The sequence below is a fragment of the Buteo buteo genome, chromosome 1 (genome assembly GCF_964188355.1).
Source record: "Buteo buteo chromosome 1, bButBut1.hap1.1, whole genome shotgun sequence".
Taxonomy (NCBI): domain Eukaryota; kingdom Metazoa; phylum Chordata; class Aves; order Accipitriformes; family Accipitridae; genus Buteo; species Buteo buteo.
Genome location: NC_134171.1, coordinates 8,998,573 through 9,022,270, shown reverse-complemented (window position 1 = coordinate 9,022,270; position 23,698 = coordinate 8,998,573).

Sequence of the window (23,698 nt, the reverse complement as noted above, 5' to 3'; positions counted from 1 at the left end):
CTTGAGTGATTGTTCTTCTTCAAACCCTATGTGGCAAACATGTTAGATTTTCTTTACAAAAGGAAGGTGGATATTTGATGACAAAGCTTTTTCTCAGTTGTTTAATTAAGACAATTAATGATTAATTTCATCAGCAGTTTCTGTTTTCTTTGTTGGTGGCCTGTGGCTGAAGGACAGCAAAGGTCCTGCTGGCTCAAAGCATCTCAGTGCTGGGAACCACTTATTGTGCATTTAGCTTTTGTCAGCATTTCCAATAATTTGACCAATTTCTCATATGAATTATTCACCCTCCCTCTTCCCCAGCAATCGATATTTGCAGCAGCATATTTCTTTGGGTGAGCTGGACCTTTCCAGTTAATTTGGGTGCCCGTAGACTATGGCTGGGCCACAGAGGTGTGCTTCTTCAGAAGAAAATAAAAATGAAAGTCCCAGGATGCACAGATCCTTTAAATGCTTTTGGGACCCTCCAGTCTCCAAAGACCATGGGTCTTCTTGCAAGATTTGTCCATATGCCACTTGTTCTTGCTTATGGAATTTGTATGTTTAACTTCTGGGCTTCCAGAAAGATACCAGTGTAAGAAATAGTGCTGAAATCTATGTGTTACTATGTTCACTATCATATACAGCTTTGAGCACTTTAGAAACTCCTCACCTAATCAAAACTGAAGGTAAAACATTTCTGTAGGAAAAGGTACTCAGTAACACAACATCCACCAGCCCATGGCTCTGTCAACCCCACCGTCGAAGCTCTGTCTATAGCAGTGTCTAAAGCCGTACCCCATCACGACTGCAGGTTTGTTTTCATCAGGGGGTATGGGTGAGTATGTCTCTAAGTATATAAACTACAATCTTGTATCAAAAAATGCATTTGAAGAGTGGGATGTATCTCACTCATTCTTGAGTGACTACAAGTTTGTCTTCAAGTGGGTACTTTATAGGGGTAGGGGTCCCCTCCAAAGGGAGCAGGACTGGTGTCCCCAGCAGGGTGAGTGGCAGAGCTCCTGGGACCTGGTTAAGGGGATTTTCAGACTTCTTGGATACATCCAGGGAATGTCCTTGACTGAAACATTGCTGGCTTTAGGTCAAAAAGTTGATTCAGTAGAAGTTTAAACTTCTGTCCTGATGGTGTTTAGGAAACATCCTGATTTACTTAATTTAAACAAAGGCAGATATCCGGTTAAAATCCCTGGAGCTGCAGCCAATAAGTGCCTTATTTCAGCACTGTGCTTGCAACGACGGCTACCCACCATAAAAACACAGTTCAGGGGAATAAAAGTATTAAGAAAATAAGTGGATGTAATACTTGAATTAGATGCAGATTTGAAATACGTGAGGAAAGATGGAGCAAGTAGAAAGAGCTGACAAAGAATAAATAGACAGAACCTGGTAACAGCATGCTTAAACCAAGCTGCTGCATAGGGTGTGTTTTTATCTTGTATATGTGGTTTCTTCCCTCCCACTGAGTAGGTGAGAAAGGGACTTGCACCACCGGCTGCCTCAGAAAGAATCTGTGAAAGGGTAGAGAGCATGAGGGGCTGCAAAAGGAGCTGCAGGAGAAGACCTTGCTGTTGTCAGTGGATGCACTGATGAAGATTGGCTATGGGCAGATTAGGGACAGTGATGAGGTGATTTGAAGCACATTAATGCCTTCTCAGGCTACACCTGCAAATTGTCCATACCTGCTGGCCAGCCAGATACTTCATTGTCTCCAGCACCATTCTCTAAGTATCTCACTAACATGAATGGGTCTGTCAATACACATTATCATGGTTTTGGAAAGGTGGGGAGAGGTTAGATAGTCCTGCCTGGGCTCATACTGGAGATCTGGCATAAACCCCCAATCTCCTGAAACCCACATCTTAAAGAAAAGTGTATATGAAACTGTAAAAAATTTGGGTTGTAAAAGACCTTGAGAGGTCAATGAGTCCCAGCCCCTCCATTGCTTAATGAAAATAGTCGGTCTTGCCCCTCTCCTTTACATGGCTCTGGGTCAGGGAGGCAATGGGTGTTGGTTCCTGCAGCCTTTCTGCGTGCCGAGTATGTTCTGAAAGCTGTGGCTGGGCATCTACCTACCTGTGGACAAATTATTTCTCTTCTTTAGCTGAGTTAAAGCAGAGCAGCAAAGAAGATGCAACTGCTGTGGTGGAGCTGGTGTTCTGGCACAGAGAGATGCTGGTGCTTCAAAAGGTCTTGTGTCTTTAGGCCTATTCTTTGGATGAAAAGCACTTCAGACCATGCCTTTAGCCTGGTGTCAACAGAGATGGGACAAGTCCTTCCTCCTTTCAGAAATGAAACTGTTTTGGTAGTGGGCTAGGTGGAGGAGGGTGGTTTCTTGGTTTATTTTCTGCCTCTAGTGGCTGGGGTTTTCCAAGGCACTTCTCCAGTTAGGAAATCACATGTGAGAAAACAGTCTGACTGCAGCCCGAATCGCACCCTTTGTCGGTGCTGATGTTGGATTGAAGAGATCATCGGAGAGTCGATGGGTCTGGACAGGCGGTAGGATCAGATTTGGTGTCCCCTGCTTGGGTGCTTTGTAGCGAGCGACTCTAGCACTGCTAGACTTGAGTCATGTTCTTTCCTTTGCTTTAGGGTAATGATACTCACTGGAGTCATCCTGGCTCTGAGGTTAGACTCATCTGGTATAAAAAAAGGCGAGTTCAGAACAGGCCACCCTCAGACTCTAAACAAGAATGCTGTCGCTCGGTTTATGAATTCAAGATGTCAGGTTTTACATCCCGAGATCTATTTTCTGCTATGGTTTCTATTCAAGAAGGGCTGTGCCTGTGTAATGAGTAGCAGCTGATGAGGTCTTACAGCTCAGCATTACGCAACCGAAATCAATAGCGTGTATGCAGGAGCCCCTGGCATGGCACAGTGAGGCATAAAACCCGGGGCCAGTCCCATTTCTGGGGCTTCCACATCATCCCCGTGCCTGTCTGACATCTCTTGTGTATGGACAGGGACAGGCTTTTTTTGCCTTTTCTCCCAAACAGAGGGCAAGCCATGAAACCTGACCCTCCTGATTTTCTTTCCAAAACCCCTAAAATCTATTGGTGGGGATACTACGGTGCCCCTGGGGACAGACCTGTGCCTTAGCAGTGACCGTGCCTCATCCTCCAGGCAAGGTAAGTCTTGTGGGTGCAGATAATATCATTTATTAGATCTTTTAGTTTGGTCTAATAAAAGATCTCACCTCTTCCCACATCTGGTTCGTGTCCTGAGGGCACTGTGGGTACCAGAGCACCTAACCACCCTGACTGGGATCAAAAAGCCCAGACCCCACAGGAACCCTCCTCGCAGCCAACTCAATGTGGTCTCTCTTAATCCCCTTGATCTTGCTAATTCCCCCCAAGAAAAGGGTGCCAGGGAGCTGATGAGTTGATCTAGGTAAATAATGGCATTTCAGATTCCAAGAATGATAAATAAATTGCTTCAGGTCAAACCAAAACAAATTATCTGCATTTTCTTGGCAAACTGGGGAAAAAAAAGGAAAAGATCCCTGTAGGGTCAACCCCAAATAGTTTCTTCAGTCCAAACCCAAAATGTTTTATTGTATTTATTAACCTTTTCATTTAACTTTGTTTTCTTTTAATTTATGTTTGTCTGTAAAACAAAAAGGCTGTTTTGAGACACGAATGTGAAAATGTTGAAATGAAACATTTCGGTATTTCAGAAAAAACCCAACCCATTTTGTTTAGAAGATGTTGAAACAATGTGTTTCAAAATTTTTTCAAAATTCCCCTCCCACTCTTTTCTCTTTCTTTCCTTCTCCCTCCCCTCCCCCCCCAGCTGAAACTATTAGCTCAGATCACCCTGAATTTGCAAAGAATTTAATGTTCCAGAATCTTTGATTTCTGGCGTACTTGCTGTTTGTCAAAAAAAAAAAAAACAAACAAATAAAACCAAATAAAAAATGCTCTGCGGTACCTGTGAGAACTGGTTCTGGATGTTGCTGTGATACCAGTGAGGGAAGGAAGAGTGACTGGGTACCTCTGAGATGATGGACATTCCATCAGCCCAGGTCATGGGCAGTAGATAGCTCTGCCTTTCAAACCTTTCTTGCAACTATTACATCAAGATAGGTTTCCCCCACTCTGGGAGGTGAATGCCAAATTGGTGTTGCCTTCCTGTCCTTCTCTTCAGCAGTCCAAGCCTCCAGCAAACCTGGTGGGAAAGGTGACTTGCTTACTAGCTCAAAGCGAGGAGCTCCCCAGCGATGTAGGAAGGGTGATGCAGTTGGTGAGATCGTTGCTTGGTATCGCTGAGAAATTCTTGAGGAGTAGCAACTCCAGCAGGTTTTTTGGTGTGATGATGCATTTACATGTCAAGTTTTGTTGGCCGTTTGCAGAAGACAGGGTTGTTCCAGCAAAGCCAGCTGCTGCTTGGCAGAAGGTGTCACGTAGTTTGCAACCCAACCCAACACGTGCAACACCAGCCATGGCCCCAGACACAGGTGGGAGGTATTTGTGGTTCGATATACATCGCAAGAAGCATTCTGCTGGTGGCAGATGTAGGACAAGTGAGTTTGTGATAATTATGTTTAACCCATTTCCACAAGCCTTGTGGCCCTCAGACCCTGTGGTGCAATCTGCTTGGAGCTGATCCCGGCCATTTGGCCTTGCTGTGTGGTCAAATGCGTCTTTCGGATAAAAGGCCCTGGGATGTCACCGCCTTGGAAAGTGTAGTCCAGGGTGCTCATGAGCATCACAGCCAGCTTCACCATGTGTTATGCCCTGAGGGGTGCAGCCCTGGGTTATATGTCTCTAAACAGGGTACCCTCTCCTTGCAACACCCAAAATGGAAAGAAAAGAAGAAGGAGGAGGAGAAGGAGAAGGAGCATGACCCCTGGTGAGATCACTGTCTCATATCGTACGGGCTATGAGAGACGAAAGCCAGCTTTGAAGATGACTGCTTTCACTCATACCCAGCTGCTGCTCAGACCTTTCCCTCTTCTCCTCTGTGCTTGTATTGCCCCTGCTCTGTTCTTGCCCACAAGAACAATGACATGAAATATGAGAACGGGGCTAAAAAAAAAAAAAGAAGTGTTTTTTTCTTTGAATAAAGCAACAAAGTAGCCAACAAATTGGTTCTTTGAAACTGATGGGGTGGAAGGAGTCAACTGGAAATAATTTTTGCTATACAGCCTTAAGACCTTTTCCCTGGCAAACAAGTCATGTATTTTCTTTTGCATTTATAAACACCAAGTTGCCTTTTTATTTCAGTAAGTTTGGGCAAGTAAGAACAGATTAGTCTGTGGGGCAAAGGGTGGTGGCAGTGGTGGGGAGTATAAGTGTAGTTAGTTTTTTTTTACTCTGGTGTGAGAGAGAGCTTAGTGAATGCAGGGGTGTGTGTGATGGGGAGGGATGAAGTTGTTGTGTACAATGGTGCTGAGTGCCCCTCACGCGTGAGGAAAAATGAGACGTCCGTGGTCCTCGCTGGCGTGCAGGGCGACCCCAACCATCTGCAGCTCCCCCGGGGAAATTTTGAGGCCGTGTCCTTGTTGCTGCCAGATTTTTACTTTTCACCTCTATATTCATAGACAAGAGTATCTTCTGCCACAATAACAGCAAAGTTTGGTTACAAGCTCGGGTGCACCCCTGTTCTAGGGGTATTTGCTGTGATGGCTGTAGGCGCACGACATGACTGCGAGGAGAGGGAATCCTATTTCACCCCTGAGAGAAGAGTTTCAGCTCCACAGAGGCATTTAAGGGGCAGCAAGTGGGAAGATGCATGGCTCAGCCATGGCATGGGTGCTTCAGGGTCTGCCAGCCCCGTGTATCCCACCTTCACCGGTGATTTGGACCTCTGGACCTCTGCCAGAGCCCTGCCATCCCACCTTCTGCCGAAATTAAGTGACTCAACCAGGATCATGCAGGAAGTTTGTGGTGAGGGGGTGAGCCCAGAACCTCCCTCCTTCCCTTCCCCTCCTTTCCTAACCACAGTACTAGTCCTTTTTCTTTAATCTGCTGATTCACACGCAGCACGGTGGTGCACACATGCATTGAAGGGGTGTAGGATATGACTGAAGGAGGATACAAGGAAGAAATTCGGTTTCGGTAGCATTTCACACCCACATTGCACCACTTGGAATAACTGCATGCAGTGCAGAGCAGTGGAGAAATAGGGTCCCTTACCATGGGACTATTATATTACATATCCCATAAAACAAGCCCTTCATTTTGTTCATTAAAATCAGGCGTGCTTGTTTGTTGGAGTTCAACTGTACAGTATTTCTTCTATTTGTGGGTTTAGCTATAAAACCGAAAGAAAACTTTTCTTATGGTTAATTTTCCTTTTAATTGCTTGTAGTGGAGTCCTTCTGACTCCAGACCATTTCTATAATTACTGGACCACATTCTTCCCCCTGTACCTCTTTTATAGGGTAGGAGTACTATTTGCCTCCCCTGCGTCCAGAATCCTTGTTGAGATGAAGCTGTAGAAATGTAACCACAAATTAAGGCTGTCAGCTCTCGTATTCGTGTGTTTGTTATTCCTGTTGCCAAGTTGAAAACGGCCTTCTCTTTTTTTTTTTTCCTCCAGAAATAGAATAAAATTTTAAAAAAATCTAATCAAGCCAACTTTCTTGCAGTCTGGGTCTGAGGTTGGATGGAGAGGCTGTGCTCTGGTTGCAGTGAGAGGATGGGGACTCCAAAGCAGTGGGGTGAGAGTCCTACCTTGCCCACCAAGTTGGTTTTCAGGGATGGTTGGAGAAGTCTGCTTTTCAGGGCAGGCAAAGGACATCATAGGAAGGCAGTATTTGGGATGTTTTTAGTCTGCACTCCCACTGCAAAAGGAAAGCAGCACCTCAGCTCCAACCCCAGCTAGCCGTGTCTCTGTCTCTCATCAACCTCCTTTCCCCTTTTTGGGCTGTTGGTGCCTCAAGTCATTTTTTACTGTGCCCCATGTGCCAGAGACTGTTCTCTGCTGAGGGCTCAGCTCACTACAGCTTTGCACAGTATAAGGAAAAATCAAGTTTCACTCTCCACTCAGTGCCTTCGTGTTTCCAAATGTGATCTCAAGGCATGACTTCAAGACTGGATTAAACTAACCTGCAGGACCTGCACCCTAATTTTGAACAGTCCAAACTGCACTGAATCAAATTCCCCTTGGTTTGGCTGAAGTTCAGTTACTGCTGCCAGCAAGGTGGCAGAGGACTCCCCAGGACTGAAGAATTCCTGCCATGGGTTAGATCAGCCATGAGCAAGCATGACTGGCAGTAACTTGGGTGAAATAAGTTGACAAGCCCAGATCAGCTCCTACCTTTATATTCATCTGCCCCTATAATTACAGGAAAAGAGCAAGTTTGCTACAATGGCATAGCAGGTGGGCCAATAATGAAACATCATGAGGAGAGACACTCTCAGAGCATGCAGGGGGACTCAGCATCTGCTCATGATATGAGAGCATCTAGCGATGTCAGTCTGGACTCCTGTGGGATTAAATCCTGGAGGAACTGTGGATGTCTTTCCAAGAAAGCACAGCGAGCCTCCATGGGCATCTTACTGCAGAGAGGCAGCGGATGGGGCAGGCACGTTACAGCTGAGCACTTCACAGGCATTTGCCCCAACCAGAAACAGCCCAGATGTGGCTGGTCCTGTTGAAAAGGATGTGGTGGCCATGCTGGTTGGGTTGGAGGTAGGTGTCTCTGGTCACCCTGCAGTGGGGACCACAAGGGACACTGCCCAGTCTGCACATCGGAGTCCTTGGGCAGCAGTGGCTGTAAAACCCAGGTCTCACCCAGCCAGGGAGGGGATGTGACTCTTCTAAAGGTGTGACACCAGGAGAGGTCTCTGATGGTTCCCATTTTTTACCTTGGTCTGCTGTCTGGTCTCAGCTGTGGATCTCGAGTGTCTCTTCTTGCGCTTTTGCTATATGTCTCAGAGCTTGCGACAGCTTGGTTCATGCTCCAAGGTAATGCTTATTTACTGGCAGTAGGTTCAGTAGTTGCTGGGGTAGGCAAGTTATTTACAGAGTTCCTATTTCCTAATAGTCTTATAATGCAGCCCACTGTTGACAGTTTGTTTGAAAAGTCACTCTTCTTATATAAACATGTTCAAGTCAGTTATTATTTGCTTTTCTAACTCCTGTTATCAATAGAATTTATTATTAACACCCCTCCCCACTTCATTAGAAAATGTTGTTCTGGAATATTTGTGTGTCTGCAAATGATAAATATTGAGATTTCTGCTTTTTATATTTGTGAAAGGGCAATTCATTTATTCAAGTACTCAACTTTTGACCCGATCTTTGGAGTAGTCACTTCTGCTGGTTGAATTATTCATTGTGAATAAATTATCCCATGAATTTATCCCCCCCTTGCCTTTTTTTTCCCCCTGTTTGTGAAGCGTATGCTGAGTGATCCTGATTTCTGAGAACAGAACAGTCATTTGCGAGAATTCACTGAATAGTTGCATACCCAATGCTTTCAGCGGCAGCCGCGGTCTGGTTGCCTCCTTCCCCAGATGCTTTCCTGAAGACAGCCACGCATCTCTGTAGACTTGCGATGGAGGGAGAAGATTAAATACAAGACCCTCTTGGGGGGAATAAGACCACCCTACCTGCACATGGCTGGTTGAAGCGGCTGAGATTGCAACCTGCAGCCAGTGGAGCAGACCCTGCATCCCACCACCATCTCCTTTGCCTGCAGCTGGTCTACCTCTGCATTTGGCCCAACGTGTATAATTTAAGTCCTAGGGATGGGGAAAAAAAAGGAAAAGAGCACAAAATCCAAATATAAATCCATTCTGCAGACAGCCACGCTTTCAAGCGAGGTCCTAAGGAATGTTTTTCGTCACTCCCAGTGAAACTCTAGGACTTTCATCTCTAAACGCTTGCAGAGCTGCAGATGAAAGGCTCCTGACTGGAAGCACTTGAAGCTCAGCTTTTGATCTCTGCATCGCCTGCATGCTCGGCCGAGGAGCACTGCTGCAACCCTGCGTCCCTCTTCCGAAAGACAACAAGTGTTTTCTTTCCCTCTCCCTGTTTAATATTATCCCACTTTAGCCAAGGGATGGACATTCCTATTTTCTGAGGGTCAAATATTATGACAGCTTTGGATATCAATGTTCTCGTAGTACCTCCGGCAGTTGTCTTCCAAAATAACTTCACTGGTCCTTTTTAAGGAATAAGCTTTCCTAGATAGTTCAACTTTGATTCTCGCTGGGTTTTGGGGAGGGTTTTTCTCTCAGGGGTGGGGAGAGGAGCTTTATTTATTTTTTCAGAGGAAAACTCTGGCTGTTGCTAGATGGCTTCTAAATGAAACATGAAGCATTGCCAATCCCTGTGGGAGACAAACGACCTGGGACATGCAGAGCTATCACTTACTGTTGGAAATGTGAGGGTTGAGGATTAAAAAAGTGAAGTAGCAAGCATCTGCAAGGAAAATCCTGTGTGGGTATATAAGGTTCACTGCTGGGAATGGTCTGGCAAGTGGGGGCTGCTCCTTGTCTTAGAGGTCTTGCAGGTAAAATTAGGGAGGGAGGACCTGATTTTCCACTGCTGTATATGGTATCCTTTACTGCTACAGAAATTGAACATAAAATGCTGCCATGCCAGAAATCTCTGCTCGGGGGTTGGTATTGATTTACACCCACTTAGCACTCAATTTGTGCTGGTATAAAAGTCTATGTAAGGCAGTGGCAAATCGGGATAATTTTGTGGTAGTCCTGAATCAATAGTGTAATTAAGAGTAACGACCATGGAGGACTGGCTTTTTTTGTACATGCACTTACTCTTCCTCCTCGGTGGAAAGGGAGGAAGGAGCAGCGGGTGTTCGGCACTTGCTGGCAAGGCGCATCTCCCTGGCACAGCGGTGGTCTCCCACCTCCGGCGGCCGAACAGATTCATCATCCCGTGCTCTGCTGTGAACTAAATCCCTTCATAAAACAGCATCTTGGACCCTCTGCCTGTAAAAACTATGACGCCAAAACAACTTGATGCAGCAAGCTGGTTTAAATTAGAAGGAAAAGTGTATTTTAAAAACATTTCGGCTAATGCATCCTAAAGACTCCCGTAGAGGGGACAAGTTATATTCTCACACCTGCTGTGTTACTGAGGGGAAACTCCCAGGGTTGCTTTGATCAGTTAATGTTAATGCACAGCTTTTACCTGTCTTAATTAGGACTTTTGGCAATCTTCACTAATAGATTATATGCATTTTTAAGCCCTGTGTAGTCATACCCTATGTCTCCAGTAGTGGAAGGGAGTAAAACTGGTTATAGGTTAGCTTGGACGTGAGAGAAAACGCTGCAGTGCCGTGACATGAATCTCTGGTTACGTTTTGCAAAGTGGTTAAAGAAAAAGGGGGTAAGTCTGGTCTTGTGTTAGCCGTGCCATTTCTGGACCATGCTGGGAGGACATCTGCTCACTCCTACAGGGCTTCTACCTTTCCCTCGCTGATGGACCACAGTCACAGGTTGTCTATGCCCTCCTGAGCCTTGCCAGCTTTTCTCATATTCTCACATTGGGGCTTCTCCCAGGCTTCCCCAAAGTCCCTGCAGAGGCACAGGATGTTCACTAATATCCAGAAGAGCCAGTGAGTGAAATACCATAGAGTCAGCATGGATGCACCGCTCCAGCCCTGAGCACCTGGTGTAGGGTGCATGGAAAGGGCTGTGCTCATCCCATGTCTCCTGTCTCACAGTGAACCCAAATTCTGGCCCATGTTCAGTCCCCCTCTTTGCCGTGGGATCCTCAGCACAGGCTTGAGCAGCCCAGTTCTTCCTCCTCCTCTGTTTTGTGAGGACAGCAGCACCATGCCTTCCTTGGGGGTTGCGAGGACACCCCAGGAGCTCTTAGATGCTGCCATAATGGCACCCATGTAGCTCCTTGTACTCTCTGTGTACTGAAGGCCTGGGATAATTTTTGCAGAGACAAAATACCATTCCACAAATTAATTGCATCAAGTGCTGTGGAGTTTTACTCAAACTCCCCTTTCAGATTTATAAGCCTGACAAATATAACTTTTTTTTTCCCAGCTTGCTGGCCATCTGCTGATCCTCTGTAAATGTAGCTGAATTAGTGTTTTGTCTTAAAAAGAAGTTGACACACATTTACACACACAACCCATAAGAGTGCGATCCCAATGAAAGGTATTAAGAAATATCATAGCTGGCCATGAATCACATGGAAGAGTAATATGGCTAGATGTGTGTGTTTGTGTGTGTGTGTTTAATTTACTCTGCCAGGGGCTGAACACACTCCCAAGACAGCCCATGTCACCCATCAAAGGCCATACTGGTGACATTGCTTAGGTGTCTCTCCTGGTGGGATTCAGCATCTCTGAGAGTGGTTTTACCCAAAGCAGCTTTCACCCTTCCGGTGGGACAGAGAGGCACCCTAGGTCAAAAAAAAGGAGAAAGGAGGAAAAGGAAGGAAGGAAGGAAAGAAGGAAGGAAGGAAACCCTCAACTGGCAAAGGGTGTGAGCTCTATGAAACAGGACAAGAAGGTATTACATATGTTTTCCTGGAAACTGCTACATGTTTTATCAATTTGTGTGCACACGGGAGATGTCTCCTCTCTGCAGAGATGAGCATTCAAACATGCTGGGTTTTACAAGGGCCCGTCAGCTGGAAGCAGCCGTATCACCACGCAGATACCCCCATGCCCCTGCTCCTCCTCGCCCCAGGCTGCACGCAGAGTGCGTTATCCCTGGGTAGGATGCGAGCCCCTAGCATAGAGACGTGTATTCCTTTTCCATGGCTCACAACCAGGAGCTGCAATTTTTGGATATAAACATCTCCTCCTCTGCTTCTGGCTATTGGAGCTTTGGATGCATTTGCTCTTGGTTTTTTTGCAATAAAGGCAGTTCCTGGCATTTTATTTTCCCTCCCTGACTTGTGAATCAACTTGTTGGCTTCTGGGGAGTCCCTGCAGGCACAGCATCTCTCCAGGGCATGAAGACGTGGCCCTCGGCTGGTTTTGTAGCCTGAGGAGCAATGGCCAGACCCTGCCAAAGGATGGGAACGAGAGGACGGGGTTTTTTCTCTGGGGAGCTGGGACTGTGAACGCAGCCTGATGGCACCAGGCTGGAGCGCTTCGAGGCAGCTCCTCTCCCCAGGACTTGCCTGAGCCAAGTGGGCTGAGTGACAGGTTTCTCCTCCGAGGCCAGTAAGGAGAAAAAAACCTTTCATTGCTGCAAAGCAGCCTCAGGAGAGCAGCTCCCTGGCTGCTCCTCCAGCCTGGGACCGGGACCCTCAGCCGCTCTTTCATGTCTCCGTGTGAAGGTCAACGCCAGTGTCCCCGACCGGGGAGGATCCCTCGGCCCCGACCTGCCCTCTCCACGTAAACCCCTAAAGTGCGCCAGTGTCCGGGCAGATGTTCGTGGCTTCTACGGCACTCTGCGGCATCCCGAAACCCCGCAGGCAGGGCCCTGTGTGCCCGTGGAGGGGGAGACGTGGCCCATTGTGCATTGACAAGGACTGGAAGACAGTAAACAAATAAATCAAAAATAATTGAAATGACACCATGGGAAATAACTCCCTGGGGCTTGCAAGCAGACAACTTCTTCCCAAGGAAAGTTACTGGGGATGCTGCCTTGGAGATGTCAATGTAATGAAAACAAAAACAAAACCCACCCCAAACCAGGGAGTGTTTTACTTTAACTAACGGGTCCCTTTTAAGTGTAGGATATTGACATTGTGTTTGAATGGGGGCACCGTAGGAGCCCAAACTTGCCATACATGTATTTCCAAACCTACCACCTTCTGTAGAAACATCAAGGGAATACATTTGAATGGAAATAAATTCAGCTAACGCCTATTGATGCAAATGGGTAATTTCAAGTGCATTAAAGAATGTGGCCAGAGACGCTTCAGCAAACAATCCAGATCATGTTTTAATTAAGGTATTTTCTTTCTTCTTCTTTCTTTTTTCTTTCTTCCTTTTTTTCCTCCCCTCCATTTGTGGGCACAATAGCAAAGAATCCTCTCGGTCCCTGAGAAGACAAAAATTACACCTAAAAGCCAAGGCCGTCTAAAAACATGTGCTTTGATAAACATATATGGACATGAATTTAATTGTGCCCGTGCGCTTTCACTCTGCAAAGGTGACAGCTGAGCCAATCAGCTAACTAATTAACATACACTGCAAACGAGATTCCTCTTTTCTCAGGACCGGGACAGATGGCCTATGCCACTCAGCCAGCTTCCTGCGCCTAATCCCCTGCTCCTATTTGCTCCAGTGGCTGCAGATATTTGCATTCACTCAACAATAATCCATTGAAACAAATCACTCCCTTTTTTCTTGCCACCTCCGAGAAAGCACTACAGGCCACTGCCAACGTGGAAATGCTGCCACAAAGGAACCAATTATTATTTACAGAAAAATATCAGAAAAAGGAAAAAACAGGATTGCTGCTAAAAATAAAACAAAACCCCTAAAAAAGGGGGGGAAGAAATAAAACGACATCTTTGAGAAGGGTCTAGTTCATAAGAGCTGCATTCAGAGTGCCTGGAGCAAGTTTTCATATTTTTTTTGCCTGCTCCTGTTGGCATTGAATCTGATAGTGTGCTTTGCTTGTTAACATGTTTTATGCTTTATTTTGGACAACCGTTTTATGCCTTGGCCAACAATATAGATTCAGATTTGTTTTCTAACAATCCCTTTTCCAATGGCCCACCCGCTGCCAAGACTAAAAACGGTTGTAAAGCAAGATTTATTTTCAAAAATATCTTTTATCTAAACACATCCCTAGATGCTCCATGGAGACATCCAGGGTGCGACTGGACAGCCTGAGGCTGCAGTTTGTATGTTGGAAGATGCTGGTGCTGCAACATCCCCGGCTGCTTCTCCACAACTGTTGCGGTCCCCGGGGGGTCCGGGTGGGCTCTCAGGAGTGTTTTGTGAAGGATGTACAGCCCTGAGAACGAGGTAACACAGGTGCTTTTGCTCATGATGATAGTTTTGGGACCCCCACTCCGATCCATCCCACAGCCCAGCGTTGCAGAGGTCTTCCCTGGTTTCTCAGAAATCAGGCTGCAATGGTTTTTTTTGGATCCCGTGGAAAGAGAGGTTTTAAAAATACTGTTGCGTGTACTGTGATGTTCTGCAGTGCGTTTGCCAAGATGCAGAGGCTTTGCCGTGACTGCGAGCGGAGTCCTCATCCAAGCACTGGAAGGAGACAGCTCCCAGAGCCCTTTGGCAGTGTGGAACAAGGAGGGGGCAGCGATGGGGAGGAGACAAGTAAAAACCAACTGGGGATCTGGGAGATCAAAAAGAAAGTATTTTGGAAAAATTCTCCAAACTTCATTGATGCAGTCTAAGGAAAAGATGCGTCCAGAAGGGCTTTTTCAGTTGATCATTACAGCTTGGGTCCAAACCAAGACTGCAGCAAATGAATACAGGACTGGTAGGTCCCAACAGCACACCTGTGACATGTCCCAGTGTTGGTAAAAAATATTGCTAGCTGCTTGGATCAAGTATAAAAGGATTGCTTTGTTTTTTTGCAAATACAGAGAAGATTCAAAATATCTGACATCTAAAATCCTTCTCTGCGTGCATCATTTTTGGGATAACTTTAATCAGTTCCATCACATTTATGCTGTACTTTATTTCAGCTGACTGAGATGATCCCAGCCATTGATTCAAGCGTCGACTGATGTGACCATGTAACTGAGTCTTTTTTTCTGGGTTGTAAGAAATGGCTAGGTAAGAAAATGTCTGCTCTTGGGGGGGTGGCACAGTCGGTTATGTGGCTTCATGTTTGGCTATTGGTGCCTTGAGTCAGCCCTTCTGGGAAAGGAGCTAGCTTTCCAATGTCCATCTGCCCTGGTACAGTGGTTCACATAGTGGGATCTCAATCCATGATGGGTTAATACCAGCATTAAAATAGTAAGTGGTAATCATACTCAAGAAGGAGCACTCAGTGACAAACTGAATAGCTCCTCTCCCTCTTGCTGCCCTGGTTCAGTAGAAACACTTGCACTGGTTCTGGGGGATTACAAAACTCAGAACCTACTAAATACACAGGAAAACAGCAGTTCAGATGCAATTCCAGACCAAGGACTGGCAGGGAAACTCCCCAGCAAATAATTCCAGATCCATCGAAAGAACTGAATGCATGAAAATTTCCTTCTAGCTTGAGAAAATCCTTACATATGCCTTGTGTCCAGAAGCTCAAGTTCTTTGCTGGTGAAATGAGGATTTGCACAAATGTGCACAGCCTGTCCTTGTGGGCAGGTAGGTCTGGAGACCTGGGGACCCCTGCCCCCTTGACCGTGCCCCAGGAGTGCCTTTGTAACACAAAGCAGAGCTTCCCAGAGATCCCCAAACCCAGCTACTTTTACTTGTTTTCCCTAGATGTAAATTTTCTTCCTGTCTGTTGCCAGATTCACATGGAGAGGCCAAAGTAGAATAGGAGAGACTTCTCCATATATCTCCAGTTCAACCAGAGTGATGACAAGCAGCCAGCTCACATCTGAGCGGGCTGTGATGAAACTTCCTCCCTGGCCGTGCAGTCTTTCTACTTTCACATCAACGGTCACGCTACAGGGTCCTCGTTTGACCTGCAACTCCACAACCTCAACCCTCAAAGGCTGGGCGGCCTAATTAAAACAACAGACAACAAGAATGCAATTTTGCACGCTGCATCTCAGCCTGCAAGTTGGTTTGAGCACTCCTAACACCTTCTCCACATCCACCCAGCAGAGGAATGGTTACAGGACCATTGCTAAGAAGCCCATTTCAGGGGTGGTGGGCCCACTTTTTACTCCCTCTTATCTTTCCAGGGGATCCAGCCCCTTCACAGAGGCAGGAATCCATCCCTGCTTCCCCCCCCAGCAGTTTCCTCCTCTAGGCATCGAAATGAATATGCAAGGTGGAAAGATTGCAGCCTGGCAAAAAGCTGTGCTCTCCTTTGCATCTTAAATGACCACTGATCTCTCTGTAAAAAATAACTTCTCAGAGGAGCACGCAAATCCACTAGCCGGTTTGCATGCAATTAAAAGGAACCCAACAACAACAACAAAATCCCCTGTATTTTCGAGACAGAGTTATTTTTCATAGCAGAGCCTTAAAAGTCCTTCTCAATGTAAGATGCCAGTGGTTTCTCATGCAAACAAAAGATCCTGGGGCTTAGCTCTCTGCTGAGAGCGGAGGAAGCGCCAGGGTAGGAATGAAGGAACATTCAAACGGGCTCCTCTCTGACAGCTTTATAGCCCAGATACAATGGGCAGAGCCTCTCTACTGATGAGTCTAATTTAGGCAGCTCTGGCACCCGCCCCCCATGGCTCTGGTGCACATTCGTGCTGTCTCCTTCAATTCTTCTCCCCGGCCTTACCCAACAAATCGGCGTATCAGGCACAGCGGCCCCACGCACCAGGGCCCCGCACACCTTTGTGATCCTCCCTGCAGAAAAAGCTGCTGTTTAACAAAACAAAAGGACTCTCATAATCTACTTATTGTGCCTCATTAGGATTGCGGGCGCCCTCTTCTAATGGGAAAGTTATAGGATCAAGCGGCCAGTGCACTTCAAGGTTACCGTTCTGGGTAATAAAGACATTTTTTTCCCCGTTCATGTCCAAGCATGACAAGACACAGCGGCTCGCTCCCAAGAAGCCGCTTGACATCTTCATTGTTCTACCTTCGCCGCTAAGCATTTTTTTTTCACTCTTTTTTGGGGTGGGCACCGCAAAACCAAGCGGGACTTTTTTTTCCAGGGAGAGGTGTTTCGATTTGGTTTTTATTCTGCTCCCAGCTCGGGCAGGATCTCTGCACATTTTCAAAGGAGAGTCCTGGGCAGATGTTATCAGGGATAGTTTATATAAATCTGAGCCTAGGTTAATTCAGAAAATATGTCCTTTCTGCAGCAGCTGTGAACCACACAATGTAATCATGCTCCTGATATGGGGGCACTTAGATAACATGACAGTCCCTAGGTGATAGGGTCGTATCAAGCTTTGATGCTGAAACACATGCAAATTCCCTTTAGAGTTGGAAATGCAGTGCTTCTGGGGGCTGTTTAAAGAAGACATTGTTCACATAGTGTTTCTCACTGAAGCTGCAGTTTCTTATTTCCAAAGGAGAGGAGCCAGCTCTGTTGGATATTACAGAAGTCCCTTAGAAACTTTTGAGAGATAGCTTAAAAATAACCCTTATAGCTCCGTTGAAATGGATTTATGGAACATAAACAAAACAAACCAAAAACTTGGCTTGTTTGAGAAACTGTAGAGTCAAAGATCTGATGTGTTCAGTAAATACGGCAGCCAGTGTCATGCTGCAGAAAACATTTGCTGCGAAACGCTAAGCATCTGACTTTTACTTCATATGTAATTTAACTTTGATGGACCATATTGTGTCATCAGTTTTGAAGTAAGAGTCCTTGATGAAGTCTTCAGGGAAAGGGCTTAAAAAAAACGGTGACAGGGTAAGGACACAAGGATTTCAAAGCCCTTCAGCAACCGAAAAAGGCCTCAGGCCCGCACTTTATTTAGGCAAAACGCAGATGTTTCCAGCATCGGAACTCAAGACTAATCACACAGATTGTTTCAACCAACATTTAAAAGCAGATCTCCCCCGTAGGAAGCACGTCTACTATTCAACGGTTCACAACAACGCTGCATTTCAATTTATTATCAGTGTTGAGGACTATCACACCCGGGGCAAACTGGGGAGGGAATTTTGGGAGGTGCAAGGTCATTCCTGCTTTGCCTGAGATAAACCTCCCCCTTCCAAACTGCTCTCATCTTTCCCTGATATCCCAGTGCTTACAGAAAATCACTATGTCCTCTTTAAGACAATGAATGGTCAACATTTGGTCTACTTGAATATGAATTCCAGTTTATAACCTCATGTGAAGAGGAGCTATCTCCATGGTGGTAAAATAAAATAAAGTATTAGACCACGATGTTGATATTAGACCATTGACATTGCCACTGTGGTCATACTGAGGTGGATTTCACATTTGTTTTTTTTCATACCTCTCCGAAGCACCCCTTGCGCACATGGTCACTGGAAGTAGGCGTGATAGGCTTTCTGTAAGCAATTACAGTGCCGAAAAGCTTTGCTGTGAGTGACGAAGAGCCTAGGTCTCTGAGCCCTGGCAGTGCTGCTGCCAGGTGACACATAACCCAGTTCTTCTAATCTCGTGCAAATGTTTGCTGACCAATAATTCTAATTTCAAACGCAGGCAGTGCTTACACGCATGAAGTGCATCAAGCCTTAGAGCAAAATGTTGTAGCCAGCAGATATGGCCTTCCTAGGAATGCAAGGAGGAACGAAGTGCAGTTGCTGTTTTTTGGAAGCATTTACTGAAACAGCCCAGCTGGGAGAGCAATAGCTGGTGAAGAACTGCCAGGGAGCGTAACCTGGGAAGACGCTGCCCTTTCGGACAAAGCAGATGTATTTTGCAGGGCTCTAGGCAATGACAAGTCTTGGAAAGTCGTAGCTAATGTTTCACCCAGTAGCCTGCAAGGAGACCAAATTTCTTGGAAATAAAACATTTCTCATGGGTGTCTCATAAACAAATTGTTCTGGCCACATTCACTGAGCTGTCCCTTTCTAGGAAAGCAAATACACGACGAATCCCAACCAAAAATGAAGCCAAGCTACCCTGGCACTGAAAGAGCGATGCATGGGCTGAACCTGGAGTTATGCCATTTTCCTTAATCTGTTTGTAGGGAGGTAACAAATATCCAGTTTCACTCGTGTATCAGCAGCTTTGAGGCCTCTTTGTAAGCAGAGCTAAAGTCAAGTGCATCTGTAATGCCTGTTATTGTGGCAGACACTACAGAGGGAGCATTAGGAGCTCCCTCCTCACCCAGGGAACACAAACCAGGGTGTGTTTATAGCCCAATAATTGCTTGTTTGTGCAAAGTAATGATGTCCCTGTTTGGCTTTTAGGCCAATTAGTAGAATAAAGGTGGTAAAAACACCAACATAATTAGTCTAATGACTATAAAACACTGACACTAAGTGTAAAATCTCTAGCCTTTTTGACACCCCGGTTTTATAGTGCAATATAAGGAGGGCAGTAACATTTGGATGTGGAGGAGTTCCTCTGCTTTTCTAGCTGACTTTGAATGCCCCTGCATGATCAGATGTGTTTGGATCGCCTGGGGTGGCTGACTGTGGTCTCATATTAACAGAAAGTTGCCTCTGCTAATTATTTCTTGCACTGCTTTTTCCCTTTGCTAATTAAGAGTGGCAGAGAGGTTTGATTATCATTTTTTTTCCCTAATAGTTAAAAAAAGACAAAACTGAACCCCAAACCACTCCAGGTCCCCAGGCTGAAGAAAATACTGTTCCTCCCATCTGGGGTTTCATTACTTTATCAATACCTTACCAGCTGAGATTGCTGGGGACTTGCTATGAGCAGTTGAAGGCACCAAAAATCAGTCTTTTAGCGTCAGCCACAATGCCAGGGCTGTGCTTGGTGGTTGAACAGAAGGGGAGTTATCTGAACATGCAGCTCCCCCTGAGAACATGAACAGCTTCATTGTGGCACTGCTGCTCCCTTCCCGGTGCAGTTAAAAAGGGACCATCAAGATTGGGAACGCCAAAATTCAACCTAGGATAATTGTTCACCCAGAGGCTCTCTTCAAAAAAGCAATGCAATTCCTTTCGAGGGTTTCTCCTGCTGGCATGAAAGCCCCTTCGGTTAACCGATGGCTGTTCTTTCAGTGCAGGAGCCAAGCCTGTGCCGGGAGGGCTGTGCTACACCATCGGTGTGTGTCGCACTTATGGCAGCAAAACTGCTATTGCTAAATCCATCCTTCTCTAGTGAGCTGACTTCTGCTGGTAGAATTCACTTTTCAGTGCACAAGAAGAACACAACAGGGACGCCCTGCAGCACTGCCCGAGGGCACTGTGTGCTCAGAGCAGTGAGGTTGTCCCATGTACCTGCCACAAGAATTTGGTCCAGTGGCTGAGACTGGACAGACTTCATCACAGTGCACATTGCACAGCATAGGGGGGATTTTCTGATGTGTAACCCATGGTACTGGCTGATCACAGGCTGGGAAAGTCTGCAGTTATTTCAGTTTTTCCTCATGAGCAGGGGGAATGAAGAGGCATTGCAATCCCAACCTCTCTTTCAGAGTCCCTAAATTTGCCCCTGATGTCCTGGACATACTCACCCTTATGACCCCTGATTTTGTCCCAGTTCCACACCACAGCACCTGCCCTGTGACTCCTGGCACAGCTCCCTGAAGAAGGACGCTCTGGTGTATGTTTAAGGCCAGGGGGGGAAACTAGTTGTCCCATTTCAGCCTGACATGAGTAAAGCAATGGCTCATCTCAACCTCACTTTTAAGTCTGCCCACAGAGGACTCGAAGGGCACGGGAATATCTGCAAACAACAGAGAGCTTAAAAGCCAGCCTTAATTCCCAGATGTTGATTACTGCATCCGCTGCTGGTTCTGCCACCCAACAAATCCACCAGCAACATTTGGTTTCCTCCTGATCCACCAGGGAAGGTGGTCTGCAGCTGTCTTTGCACAGGAGCAGACTAATGAGTGCTCACACTGTCCCTTCCCTTCAGCTCACCGGAGTCCGGGCTGTGCTGCAGGGACAGGGACCTGAGGCCAAAATGTCCTAAACTGCTCGGGTGAGATGGGCAGGAGAGTCCTCCATCATGCCCCCACTCTGAGAGTCCTTAGAAACTGCACAGAGAGATCAACAGCTGGGTCATTTTATATGGCAAATGATGTAGTGAAGCTTAAAAGGCAATTTTTCTTCTAAGGACACAGACACAGCTAATAAAAAGGAATTAGGAGTGGTAACATTTTGACCTTAAGTTTGAACTTCTTCCCAATGCTTGGGACTCCAGGCAGAGGTCTATAATTCCCTGAATTCAGGCTAGTTTTGCTGGGGTTTTTTAGCATGTTTTAAAATGGTTTCAACAGACATAAAAAACATATCTTGTTGAATTAAAGATGACAGTAGAGAAGCTATCTCCTGCCCAGAAAGCTCGGCTTTGGGGTTTTGAAGCATTTATCTTCGAGCAAGAGGTCCCTCTCTTCCAGCCTCTGTTGAAGCTCAGCCTTCGTGCCCTGGACTGCTCTCTTTCCACGGGTTATCTGAAAAAGGTTCTGCCTTCCTTCACTCTTCTCAGATCAAAGGGAACACTATCGGTTTACAAAGCATCCCCTGTTTCTTCCTGTCTCCCAGCACCTCTGTCTCACTAACATTTTCTCCAGGGGCGAGGGATCGGGACCCACGCTGCTGGGCAGCACTGCATCCCCCTGGGACAAGCGTGGCTACAGAGGTCTTCTGCACTGGGAATCAGAAAATCGTGCCTAAACTTCCTAGTCCCAGGAAAAGTTGTTTAGTCTGATGGTTTGGGCCACCAAACATTTCTGGTGGAACACCACTGAATGTAGGGAGTTCCCTAAGGGATCAATCTGACCCCCTGTCCTTTGTTTGCACTGTGGGGAAGAAAGGAATAAAAGGAATAAAAATGTAAGTTAAAGACAGAGTGTCACCCTTTGCTTTGAATTTCCTGCCTTTTGTCAGGCTAAGTGCTCAATGCTATTTAAATGCAAGTTTTCTATAGGAGAATCCTCCCCCAGCCAGGCTTTCATGGGAAGTTTTGCAGTGCCCATTGCTCTCATGGCTGCGGGTTTGGGGACAGTTCATCCAAAATCTCCTGCCACCAGCGAGTTCACTCCATCTCCAGGTTGCATTGTAGTTGGGTGATGCTTCCTTCCGCGTCGGAGCAAAGAGAGAAGCACTTCTGCCTCTACCACTGACTGATTCTGTCCTACAGTAGTGTCACCTAACCACCTTCTACGTCAGTTTAGCTGTCAATTCAAGGGTTAAACAGTGCTAGTATTGTGGGGACATTACAAATCCGTAACATTTCCAAGTGCCTGAACATGCCTTGTGGGTTACATGTAGGTTGGAACAACTTCTTCAGAAAGACTCTTTTGCTAATGGTGCATCTTTTCATCTTGCCAAGATGGCCAGATGGCTCCTAGCTAAAAAAATAAAATTAATACATTTTTTTTGCTAGACTCTCATTACAGTATGTTGCTGATAGAGCACTTGCTTCTTAAATATTTTCTCCCTTCTATCTATCCCACCCCTGTTTTGCCCCTAAACAGATTCTCAATTAACCATGGGAACAGATTCTCAATTAGGAATGGGCAAAACTTGCAAGCTCATTTTCACATATTTATATGGTTGGTCAATGTTTTTCTGTCTCAGATGATATTTCTGATTGGTTTTCAATTAAATAAAAGCATCTGCTCACTGGAAAAATGCTTCAACGTAACTGAAGCTACAAACCAGTCTTGATCTTTGGTAAAATATATGATTAAGTCTTTTTTTCTGTTGGTGATGAAGATAATAAATTTCTGACCTTAATTTTTCTGGAGTTTATTGAATCCTGAAATTTTCTGTGGATTTTATAAGGTATGAGATAAGAAGCTGCTCTAAAAGCCAAACAAGTGAAACTAAGTGAGGGTGCAGTTACTCAAGTGTAGGCATGCCTGCTTCTGAATCCTGCATTGATCAGCTACGATGGTGTTACACCTGGTGAGTACACGGGTTCTCCTTCAGCTTTTATGCTTTGGTGGAAATCCAGAATAACTCCATCAGACCGATGGAGTTGTACCCAGAGAGGCCACGTGATCATATAGTTGAAATGCTTGCCTGTGCAAATCACTGTGAATTGTGCCGTGACATGGAAATGTAGTGGAAACATCAGATGTGCTGAAGACCAGGTTATCCCAGAAATATGGGATATTGGCCTCCATACGGGTCACTCATTCTTTCTAGTTGTGGCCCTGAACACAGCCCAGGAAGGACAGAGAGGGATTGATTAATTAATCTTCAGTGTTGCAGAGCTCATGCAAACCCCAGGACAAACCTGGTTCCTTTGGAAGCTCAGACAAAAAAATTTCATTTGTCTGCCCAGGTGAGGCCATCCTTCCCGTCAGATTTTCATGTCTGAAAACATGGCCTGAAGCCTCATTTCAGAGTGTCAGACAGCCAAACCCACGTCACCCCTGGAGCACCGGGAAGGTGGGACAGCCTGTCCCTTGGTGCGGGGATCTGTGGCTGAGTTTAAGCACCAGATTAGCCACAGAATAGCTAAGCTCCTATAAGGCTTGGGAAAACATGCTGCCCTTCCATGCTTAGTGGGTTTGCCAGGCTCTCCTGTCACTTAGAATGAATGGGGAGAGAAATCATTATTTAATTATCTGGGAAGCCCTTTAAAAGACTAATCAGCAAGGAATTTCACTCCAATAGTAACAGCTGGCTCTCACACTATGAGTCACAAAGAGAGATATTAAAAGGCTGTGTTTTTCTCAGTTAGTGAACTTATTAACTGTGCTCTCCTCTTTTATAAAAATGCTGCATTGTTCCCTAACAATGGTCCCCAGCCCTTGAGAAACACGACAGCACGCCGAAGGGGACGGGGAGCTGCCTTACTGTAAGCTGGGGCTTACCTTGTCCAGAATCTCATGCTTCACACCCCGGTTTTGCTTTTTTGGAGGGTTCAGGTGAGGTTCTTCCCTGCAGCCAGGTGGCAAAGGGGTCTGAAATGAGAGGTGTCAAAGGGAGGAAGCACGGGGAAGGGGCACAGCAATTCGTGCCGTGACAGCCAGCGATTTGCTTCCCCGCCACGCCTGGAGCCAGAGAAAAGCAGATCGGAGCCAGCTTCCCCTCGGAGAGGCAGCGGTTCGCCTCGGCGCTGCGGGAACGGCAGAGCGGAGCCAGGCTCGAAGCGCTGGGTTGGGCAGGGTGAGCTGAAAT